This window comes from Marmota marmota, unplaced genomic scaffold, assembly GCF_001458135.2.
Source record: "Marmota marmota marmota unplaced genomic scaffold, marMar, whole genome shotgun sequence".
NCBI classification, from domain to species: domain Eukaryota; kingdom Metazoa; phylum Chordata; class Mammalia; order Rodentia; family Sciuridae; genus Marmota; species Marmota marmota.
Genome location: NW_025999853.1, coordinates 41,207,755 through 41,218,007, shown reverse-complemented (window position 1 = coordinate 41,218,007; position 10,253 = coordinate 41,207,755). Strand labels below are relative to the sequence as shown.

The 10,253-nt window shown below is 39.0% G+C and overlaps 1 long non-coding RNA gene across 1 annotated transcript in view; it reads right to left on the bottom strand.

Annotated features, from left to right (window-relative positions):
- Positions 1 to 6,563, bottom strand: part of LOC125617507 — a 24,505-nt gene extending 17,942 nt beyond the window's left edge. Inside the window, exons 1-2 of the long non-coding RNA XR_007348559.1 lie at positions 5,751 to 6,563; positions 5,433 to 5,643 (exon numbers count right to left, since the gene is read on the bottom strand). This is a non-coding gene — a long non-coding RNA (uncharacterized LOC125617507). The remainder of the gene's footprint in view (positions 1 to 5,432; positions 5,644 to 5,750) is intronic.
- Positions 6,564 to 10,253: the final 3,690 nt, after the last annotated feature.

Here is a 10,253-nt window from a genome sequence, read left to right as displayed (position 1 = left end):
ATATATATAAAATCACCTAATAATTAATACAAGTAATTCTTCCACCATAGTCCCAAATTCCGTGTCTACTCCTCCATCTCATCCTAGATGATGTACTCACAGTAGCTCCATGCATACACGCTTTGGTTGCCTTATTGGCAGTAATAACAGATATCATTTTATTTAAATGAATAGTTGTGCTCCTGAATGAGTACATGATATTATTCTAAGGTATTTATTTACATGCACTAGAACTTGAAATTTATAATAAACCTTCATTTATTATTTCAAATACCAGTAAGTGCCGCTAAGAATCCTTTGTACAGCTTTTCATGCATTCAATTTTTTATTTTAAATATTAAGGCTTACATTAACTATCAGTTAACCTTCTATGAGTTTGAACTACCAATTTGGTGTATATTCTTTCTACTTTTATTTACTGTTTTCTTTGAAGTATTTTTACTATCATCAGAGAATGAGCAATGTTAGTAGAGAATGAGCTCATCTCTGCTACACCGGCTATTTTTAGAATCTTTTATTTTAAAAAAGAAGTTGAAGGGAAGAAATAGAATCACATTCAACTAGGCTGACCCTGTTCTTCATCATCATGGGAATTGGTGAGTTTTTTTCCCTTTGTGTTGTTGTCTTTAGTTTTCAAAAAACTATTTCTTTGGAAGGTCTTTATTTTTCTCCTAAACTTATAGGAATGTAGTAGCTACAAGTGAGCCTATCATATGAGTATAAATGTTTGCAAATTATTTACTTAGCTGTTCTGGTCTGCCTTGTAATTCATTTAAGGAACTTTCACCAGGGTTTTCACAGAATGGATTCTAAGTTGTTCTAAAATAGTCAATCATTTGTATTTAAATATTTTCAGAAATTTTTGCATTAGGAACTTATACTGTGTTCTCACTCCCAAATTATGGTGTAAAGATATAAGTCAAACATATTAAAACATTGAAAGAAAATATCTTATTTGATAATTTTGTATTTGCTAGTAAGTTACTTTGCATATGGCAATCTCAAATGCTGCCATCCCCCTCCTACTTTAACATGCACACAACTACATATTCAATTTTTATTTCAAGAAAACTGAATCCTGTAAACCCAGAAAGGGATTCAAGATTGGCAATTTTCAATTTCTCTTTGTGTTATTATAAAACAGGCAAAATAGTTCCTGGCCTCTGATTTTTGAAACCATAAAATCATTTCACCACTGAAGTCAAAACTCTCTAAATTGAATTTTTACCTAAAAAACAAATGATTTTGTCATTTGTAAACCTTTGAAATTAAAGTTTTGAAAAGAACTTCCTGGACAGCTTCAAGAAAGCCACGTCAACACATGTCCCTCAAGCACATTAAATTTTACAGTGCTCCACCATATATGTGTAGTGTTTGCTACAGAAGGAAACTTATCCTAACCCTTGAGCAGGCCAGCTGGTTGGTGACAGGTGAGCAACTGTGAGGCTGCAGGAGCAGGGTGGATGTGCACAGGATGGAGGGGGTGGTGTTTGAGGGTGGAGAGAGCTCACACTTTGGGCTCTGGGTTGCAGGGCTCATTCTTTGTAGCCCTAGTTGTGAAGTGATTTATGGGAACTACATGGGCCATACATCACCTTCCTGGTTGGCTTTGTTGACACCTTGTCACATTCTTGTGGGCTTGAGGAATTCATTGTTTTTGTTTGAACTGATAAGGAAAAAAAGAAAAGAAAAAGAAGAAGAAAGAAAGAAAATAAAAAGGAAAAAGAAAGAAAAGGGGTTTCCCACTGAGAGCTTGGGAAACGCCAAGGGAGGGGAATGTAGACTCTTCAGCCAAGGGAGGGGAATGTAGACTCTTCAGGCAGCCGGACAGCATTGCATGGTCCCTAGCAATACCGTCTTTGCATCTGCCTGCCACTGGACCATTGGAAGCCTGCCTTTGGGATGTGTTGGCTGAAGCTGTGTTTGCCCTCTGGAAGCAGTTTCCTGGTTTGGAGCTGTTTCTTTTTGCTGGGGTGGTGCTGTGGAGGGGGGCTTTGGGACGAGTGAAAAAGAAGTGGCAGATAGAATGGCTGAGAGGAGATTCCAATAAAGGGTCAAATGACACTGATCACCAGGAGAAAGTAAAAAACGCAGTGACTTTTGATGTGAGCCGGTCTCTTCGAAGTTCTTTCTGCTGCACAGCGTGTTTTTCGGGCATGTTGCCATGCTGCCCTCTCCCCTTTAATGTGTAGTGCCCCATGCTTCACTTAGTATTTTGGCAGCCTGCACGCAGAAGCTGGCATTTGAGCCCAGTGCTTTGAAGGCAGGAAAAAAAAAAAGGTTGAGCATGAGAACCCATCAAGCCACTGGCCAAAAGTTTGTGTGATGTATACATAGGGTATTATCTCCCACTTCAGTAGAGCAAATGAATGATCAGTCTGTGTTTTTAGATATCTTCTCTGATATTTTGCCTCAAAAGAAAAGTTAACAGGTCAAATCAAATGTACCACATTGTGAAACTGAAAATGTTTGTGCTTTCTTTTGTGAAAATACATGTTTTCTTTAAGAGCAGCCAAGCACAAACATTCCATTCATTAATATCCTCTGTCATCATGCTATTGTTGATTGGAAGAAGAACCTATTTGCACCTCTGCCAAGGGTCAGGTGTTTGATGAGTGTTCACACTTTTGTGTTATACTGTTAACAAGTTCATGTGTAATGCCATAAATCACTTTACCTGGAAGCACCATTCACACATCCCCACTACGAACTTCATTTTGAATTAGAGCCACAGAGAAAACTATTTTCAGACTTCTTAAAATGCTTTTCTGCAATGATCTTTCTTATAGAATGGTATGTATAAACCTTTTGTACTCAATTTACCTAGGCTTTATTGTGCTATAAACAAGAGATATCTGAAAAACTGCCAGGGTAGGTGGCCAGATTGAAGAGTGACTTTGCAATAACAGAATGCAAATGAAAGTGACCTAATAAGTATGCAACAGTAAAGCTAATAAATGCAACCCTATAGGAATTGCAGGATTAAAGGAAGAAGCTGATTTTGGAAAGAATACTTTCTTTCTTTCTGGTTATACACCTTTTGTGTTATCTACCTAACATCAAGTGAGGTTTTTATTAACATTTAAATATCTAAATATGTGCAATGCTGTTAATATCAGTGGCATCAAACTTTTAACACATATCCATTTTTTAATATTCTATAAACCCAGCTTTCCCAATTTCGTTGCCACTCTAATGAGCCAGCCAGTTCTGCCTTTGCCTTTTTCCTAGCTTGGAATCTACTCTGATTTTTAGAATTAGGTTTATTGACAGTGTTTCACTGCTCTCTGCTGGAGAAGCCCAAAGCCAGGCCAGGCATCTAGGGCTAATCACTTGCAAGGAATTCAGGTGTGATGGTTCAGCTGATAAACTCTGGCCTCTGGAATTAAACTCAACACAAGACTTATTCATGCCAGTTATAGATCACAAGTTACAAGCCATGCTGTCCAGGCTTGAAATATGTTTCTCAGAGAGTATATGGGTAAGGTGAAAATGTACCACCACCCAGACTCCAGTTTCTTACTCCAAGTGTTGTCCTCAACAAAGATATCCTGCATAGTGGCACACACAGACTGTGCAGTTGCTTAGGTTATTTTCCATCCTTCCATTTTTGACACATAGTTATTTTATTCTGTTATATACACCTGTGACAATAATTTCTACTCCCAAAGGAAAGAAATAAAGCTCATCTGACCAAATTTTATCACATTTGAAATAAACTATATATAAAGTTTGTTAAAAAATATTTTATACTTTCTTTTGGATGGGTATAGCCAGAGAAAAATAATCAAGAGCACTTATCAAGTAAGCAGGAAGAGTGCTAGGATATTTTTTTGTTTTTCAGAAACTTTTTTAAGCAGGAATAATTGTTAATGCATACCTTCATTTCCATAAACACAAAACTGTACCATAACTAAGATACTATATTTCTCAAGTTCAAAAGTATAAAAACAGCAAAGGCCTTAGATGAATATTATTTTAAAGAGATTATATATAGAGTATGCATATGCACATTTATATATATGTGTTTATTATGTATGTGTGCGTGTATGTGTCTGTTAGAATAGGAAGTGCAGATACAAGTATAACACATCTCCAGAGTGTTTTATGTTCTTTTAACTTCAAAACAACTTGATGAATAGAAATTATAAAAAGTCAGCCTTACAACTGCATTAAAGTGCTATTCTTTTCTACAGCATTCCAAGTGAATTATTGCTGTGCTGTCAAAGAAAACAAAAACATTTGGGAAGGACTGTTTATTTTACAGTGGTTGACCAAAAATATGCAAGCGGTTATTAAAAAAATGTAGACAGCTAAAGATGGGAGGTGCCACTTGTACATTCTGAAATCCATTCACAAACCTTTGACACTAACTCTTCATCACTGGAGATAATATTAGAGGCAAAAATATTTTCCAAGGAAAAACCCTGGGCATTTTCAAAGCATTTCAGTTCAAATCAAATCGATAAAATCCCTACCTGCCATCTGTATCACTGGCATCTGTCTCCTGGCTTAGAGAGTCTAATAGTGGCATGACCCAACCCCCAAGGAGAGCAAGGAAAGTTTTGCAGAAATATTTCTCTCAAAGGATATATGGCAATGAGATATTTTTGTACTATGAAGCATTATGTTGCCCTTGGTATTTAAAGCTTAAAATAGAAACTGCCATTGACAATGTTAATATAGATTATTATATCCAACAAATATTTCATGTTAGAGCTAGAAGGGAAATTAGATCCATAATACAATCCCTTCATATTAAAGATAATAAAACGTAGATTTAGAGAAGATAAATGACTTGGTAATGTCATACTCAGAGGTAGTATGGAAGCTTAAGAAATATAAGGTTGGTGTTTGGGTTGTGGTGTTTTGTCTGAGAGTCAGTCACTGTACAGTGGAGACCTCACTGGTGTCTCCTAGTAAATGATTGTGAATGTTGAAGGATTTCTCCTTAGTGAGGAGATCCTTGTTACCTGGAGTCTGGGTCTTGGAGTCAAGATTGCTTATAGTTGTTAAAAAAAAAAAAAAAATCACCAGTAAGGAAGGGCCGATTTACCTTCTGATGGATCATTAGATTTTTTTTTTTTTTTTGAGAAATGTAAATAATCAAATTCTATTTATCCCTATCATGGGGTAAAAGATAGGAAACACCCCTTGATGTGTATCTGACATGATCTGATCACATAAAACCACTCAAAAGGAAATGCTTCAGTTTTCCTTTCTGTCAAGGCCAACATAGCTTGTTTTCTGGGTGGTATGGAAGTTGCAGGAAGATACCACATTCTAGGTGTATCTTGGCTGTACCGGGCGTTGATACACAACTGAACGCCACTGCCAGGTAGAAGCTGCTGTGGGCATAAAGTTTTGCCTCCAGAGTGCAGGCAGGGAAAGGGGAGAAGGAGAAGGAGAAGAACCTTGCATCTCGCCCCTACCTCAGCAGCTCTTCTTCTTCCTCCTCCTCCTCTTCCTCATCTCTGAGGGTCTCCAGAGGGAGAGTTCTGTGTCCTGTTGGCCCAAGAGACAGTTGTCCTTTGATGGCCCAGTTGCTTGTGTCTCCTGAATGAAACAGCATCAGATATATTTTTCAGATGGAGCGTCTGCCTTCCCTCCATGACATCCTGGGGTGAATCACGTGCTTGCTGCCTGGGATATGTAAATAAGACGTGGTTAAAAAACATTTAAAGGATTATGAGGCAATCTTGCTTAATAGTAGCGAAACAAAACAAAACACCACTCCACCAAATCCTCACGTGTGCTACTAAGTAGTGGCGAGATCCAGTTATGAGTCGAACTGCCCTGGCCGGAGCATTGCCCCAGACCCAGAGGGAGAGAGGGCGGGCAAGGGAGAGAGGGAAGGAGGAAGAGAGAAGGCGAGGGGGAGGAAACGGAGAAAACTGCGCTAGGAGAGCTTGAGTCACCGGCGCTGTACGCTGCTCGCTGCAAACCAGCCCCGCACCGATTCCCTCCCAGCGGTTGCTAATGAGCAGCAGCACGCGGCTGAAGGAAGCCCACTAATCCCAGAGCCGGCCTTCTGCGCATGTGCGGCGATGACTGACACATTCCCTTGCGTGAACTGCACCCTGTTCCCACGTGCTCAGAGGTGGTCTGAGGAGTCCCTGGTAGGTCTCTCGAGTAGGTTCGGTGCTGCAGAAGGCGTGGAGGTTCTACGTGGCATTTGCAGTTGAACGTCTCCATCTCCTGTCCCTGGGCGGTCAGCTGCTGGCATGGGACCACGGAGCATTACCTCGGTGTAGTCTATCATCGGAGTGGTCTGCCCTGCCCCGAGGGAAACGAGCATGGAAACCGCTGGTGACTGTTTGCCAAAAGCAACCTTCGTCAATGAGAACTGGGCAGGAGGCTTGGACCTGCCTGCCGGCCTTTCGGCTGCTCCTCTGAGAATCATGCGCTGCTATTTCTGTGACTTCTGCCAGTTGGCCCCTGCCCACCTTTTTCTGTTCATACTGAAGCAGCCAGGAAAGGAGGGAAAGAGGAAGCCTCCACTGTGCTCTGGGCTGCGCTGCTGCCAGGGCTGCGTCTGTAGTACGTCCAGCAGCAAAAACAAAACAGGACAGAGCCCAAGGAGGCCCAGCCAGAGCAGCTGACCGTGGAAACAAAGCAGCCCGCCCGCGGCGGCGGCGGCGGCGGCAGCAGCAGCAGCAGGCCATGGGACATCAGGCAAGAAAGCAACTTGGAGTGTGGTTGCATCTTCTCAAAGCCTAGAAACTGAGACCCCAGAGAGGATGTGGCATATGGGGCAATGACCCAAACAGGAGTAGAAAAGATGTTATCTCAGGGCCCAGGCTCACTGCTGTTTAATTTTAATAGCTCAGCTGCTAACCATTGAGTAACCTGAACAAGATATTTAACCCATTAGGCCTCAGTTATTCCATCTGTAAAATGGGGGTGCCAGTAATGCTACTAGTAATTGTTGTGAGAATTAAATGAGAAGTGTAAACGAAACACTTGGCACAATGCCCGATTACTTAGCCCTCCTTAAATGTAGGTTAGTCTTATTTGAAACAGAACTTGAGACCCAAGTCATGCAGGAAAGATAGGGAATTGTTCATAAATAACCTGAACAGTTACGGAAATTTTTTTTTAAATGACTGCTTTTCACAAGGAGCAAATTTGAATTAGGATCAGATTGATTATTTGATTTTGTTTTGTTTTAATGTTGAAAAGTCTAATCCAGTGTTAGATTCTCCCCACCCCCTTCCAGGAAGAGCCCAGTTGGAATTAGGAGGAAGCAGGTTTTGTGAGCCATGGCATCTGTCTGGTCTGTTCAGACTTCCTGGATCTGTTTTTCCCCTTTGTGAATGTGCATCTGAACCTTCCCACAGAGCTTGAAAAGTCCAACTTCAAAGTTATGTTCTGATGAAAAACACTTCTTAAAAGACTGAAGGATTGTTTTAGGGGTGAAAGAAGGGAGGAGGTGATAAATAATAATACTTTTGGGGAAAACATTTCCTTTGTGACTTTTGTCTCTTTAGGTTTGAGGTACATAGAAGAGATAAGGAACTCAATTTAAAACAACAGTTATAACAACATTTATTGCATAAGTGCTTTTACATCTCTTTCTGATGCTAACTGGTTGTCAATCACTAAAGATCATGGTAACAGCAACTCTTTATTCATCCTTTCCTAGATGTCCAGTATTGTGCCAAGTATACTATGTACATTATTCACTTAATTTCCACAGCAGCTCTGAGAAGTATTTTTTTTTTTTTTTTTTTTTTGGTGAGGAGAAGAATGGAACTAAAAGATATTAATGCATCCAAGGTCATTGGGCTAGTAAGTGCTCCTATGTCCTTAGCCACTGTGCTTCCCCCCTTAAGTGACCTTGATACTAACCTGAATTTAGTTTAATCTCTATGCAGAACTCTTTTCTCACCTGTAAATTAAAGACTGGACTATGCTACTGCCACAGCTACTTCTTTTCAAAATTCTAAATGTTTCTAGAAAGGTACAGTTTATAATGAACAATCTTGCTTTTTGAGTGAATTCTCTCTGTTACAATCAGTGAACCCGTCGTCCTCTTCATATACATGTATTGATTAAGGCAGCGCATTCAGGAAAAGATTGAAAACTGAAAAATAATTGCAGGCGATCTTTTAATACATGTGCATACTCCTGGCCATTAGTGAAAACTAACATTTTAACCAAACTGAGCATGGTCAGTTGATAATGACTGTTCAGTATTAATGCACAAATATATCTTCTTTTGCTATCCAGGGCCATATTTAAGCTTTATTTGTGATGGTCTTTATTTCTAAGGAAGATTGTTAAATTCATGCATGTAATTTGGTATCCTTGAGGTAACTTGTCCCAATAGTTCAGCATTATTACTTTACTGAGTGAAAATTTCCTATCGCAGTTTTTTCACATCCTACTTGATTATGCTTCTTAATTCTCAACATTTATTGGTGTCTTTGAAATTGTGGAATTTGACTCATCGAGATTAACATATGGTAGTAATCACTATTTGTAGGACCTTGAACAAGTTTCTTAATCTCTCTGGGATTCCTTGCCTTAGCTACAGAATAGTAATAATAATGGTATCCTCATATGATTATAACAGATTTCTGAGACCATTAAATGAGTTCATTATGCAAAGTATTTCAGATTGCTCCTGGCACATAGGAAATGCTGAGTAAATGTCAATTAGTAGTATTAATCACTTGTGATTTCTGAACTCGAATTTTCTTACAATTATGTTCAATAAGTTTAAGTTTTCAATCACAAGAAGCCTTCCAGCTGATTCTATTTTTAATTGCTATTCAGTAGTATAATATTTTTTTTTCCTCTCTGGCATCTGTAAGTTATATTTGCACAGAAAGTCTTGCTTTGTAAGAAATTTTTATGTTCTTCAATTTCACCCCCTTTTTGACTCTATAGTAAGAGATTTAGGTTTTGTCTTTGTGTTTTGCAGTTCTGGGGCTTGAACCCAAAGCTTCACACATGTCCAGTAAGGACTCTACCACTGATCCATATCCCCAGCCCTAGCAAGTAGGTTTTTACCTAGGATTCCTTAGAACTTTATCTAGAGAAACTTTTGATTGTGAATTGTGAAACATGATGAGTCAAATTACATTTATTGGATTTATTCACTCTAAAGTACAGACTATTTAGGGTAGAAAGAGTCCTGTCCCTCCATCCCCCACCTTTTGGTACCCAGCTTTCAGAGAAACATGTTTTCAGCCAGCCCTGGTCATGATAAATACTGGGATTTTTAAATGCCATCACGAGATACATATTTCTCAGATACAAAAGTTTGTTATGTTCTTTTGGCTAGAAGAGACTCCTTTTCTTGGGAAATGTAGCCACAGAATGTTGGGTTTGAGTTTTATTAATATCCTTGTAGATTGAAAACAAAATGTTTTTCCTCTAAGTTTTTGTTCTTTTCCATTTGGCAAACCCGGTGATTTGCCACATGAGCTAATGTGTGTCTCATTTGCTTATTTTCTTGTGCACTAGAAGCCATGGTGACATCATCTGGATGTGTACAATCCCTGGGAATAAATAACATGCTGGAAATAAATAGCTTGCTTTGTGGCATTGGGATCACTTAGGTACCTTATAGCACACACTAAATGTCTCAAGCCAATTTGTAAAAAATAATTTTAAGGCTAGCTACACCTCCCATGTTTCCTGGTCCAAATAATAATAACAACAATAGTAAGAAAAACTTTTTTAAAAATAATTAATCCACTATGATTTGTGAGTCAAATTTTCAAAATTATTTAAAGATGTAATCTGATGATATCAAATATCTATCCACAAAAATGTCTTTTTTTTTTTTTTTTAGGCTAATTACTACCTTAAACTGAATCAAGAGAAAGATCAGATTCTTAAAATTGGCTTACATATGTACTTTTATTGCTCTGTTTTCTCCATTCTTAAACAATAGCCATTGAATAAATAATGCACAGTTTTAAGAGGTTGGGATGGGGAGTGGAAGACAGATCCCAAAGGCTTTCAAGGGCATTTTACTTGAGGTCAAGGACTCTCCATCAAAGACTCTTCCTTCTCCTTGTGGGAAGCTTCTTTTGAACATTCTTTCAGGGCATTACAGAGAAAGGCTTGGCGGAGAGACAACACAGAGATGTTCAGGGAAGGAGGTACAGATTCAAACAGGTCACACTGCTGAGTTCCAAAAAAATGTCCAGACTGAGCTTCTGATCCACTGGCCAGGGTCCAACTGGTAGTGATCACCTTCCCTCTCTGCCTTATCTGGAACATACTTTTGCTTTTTG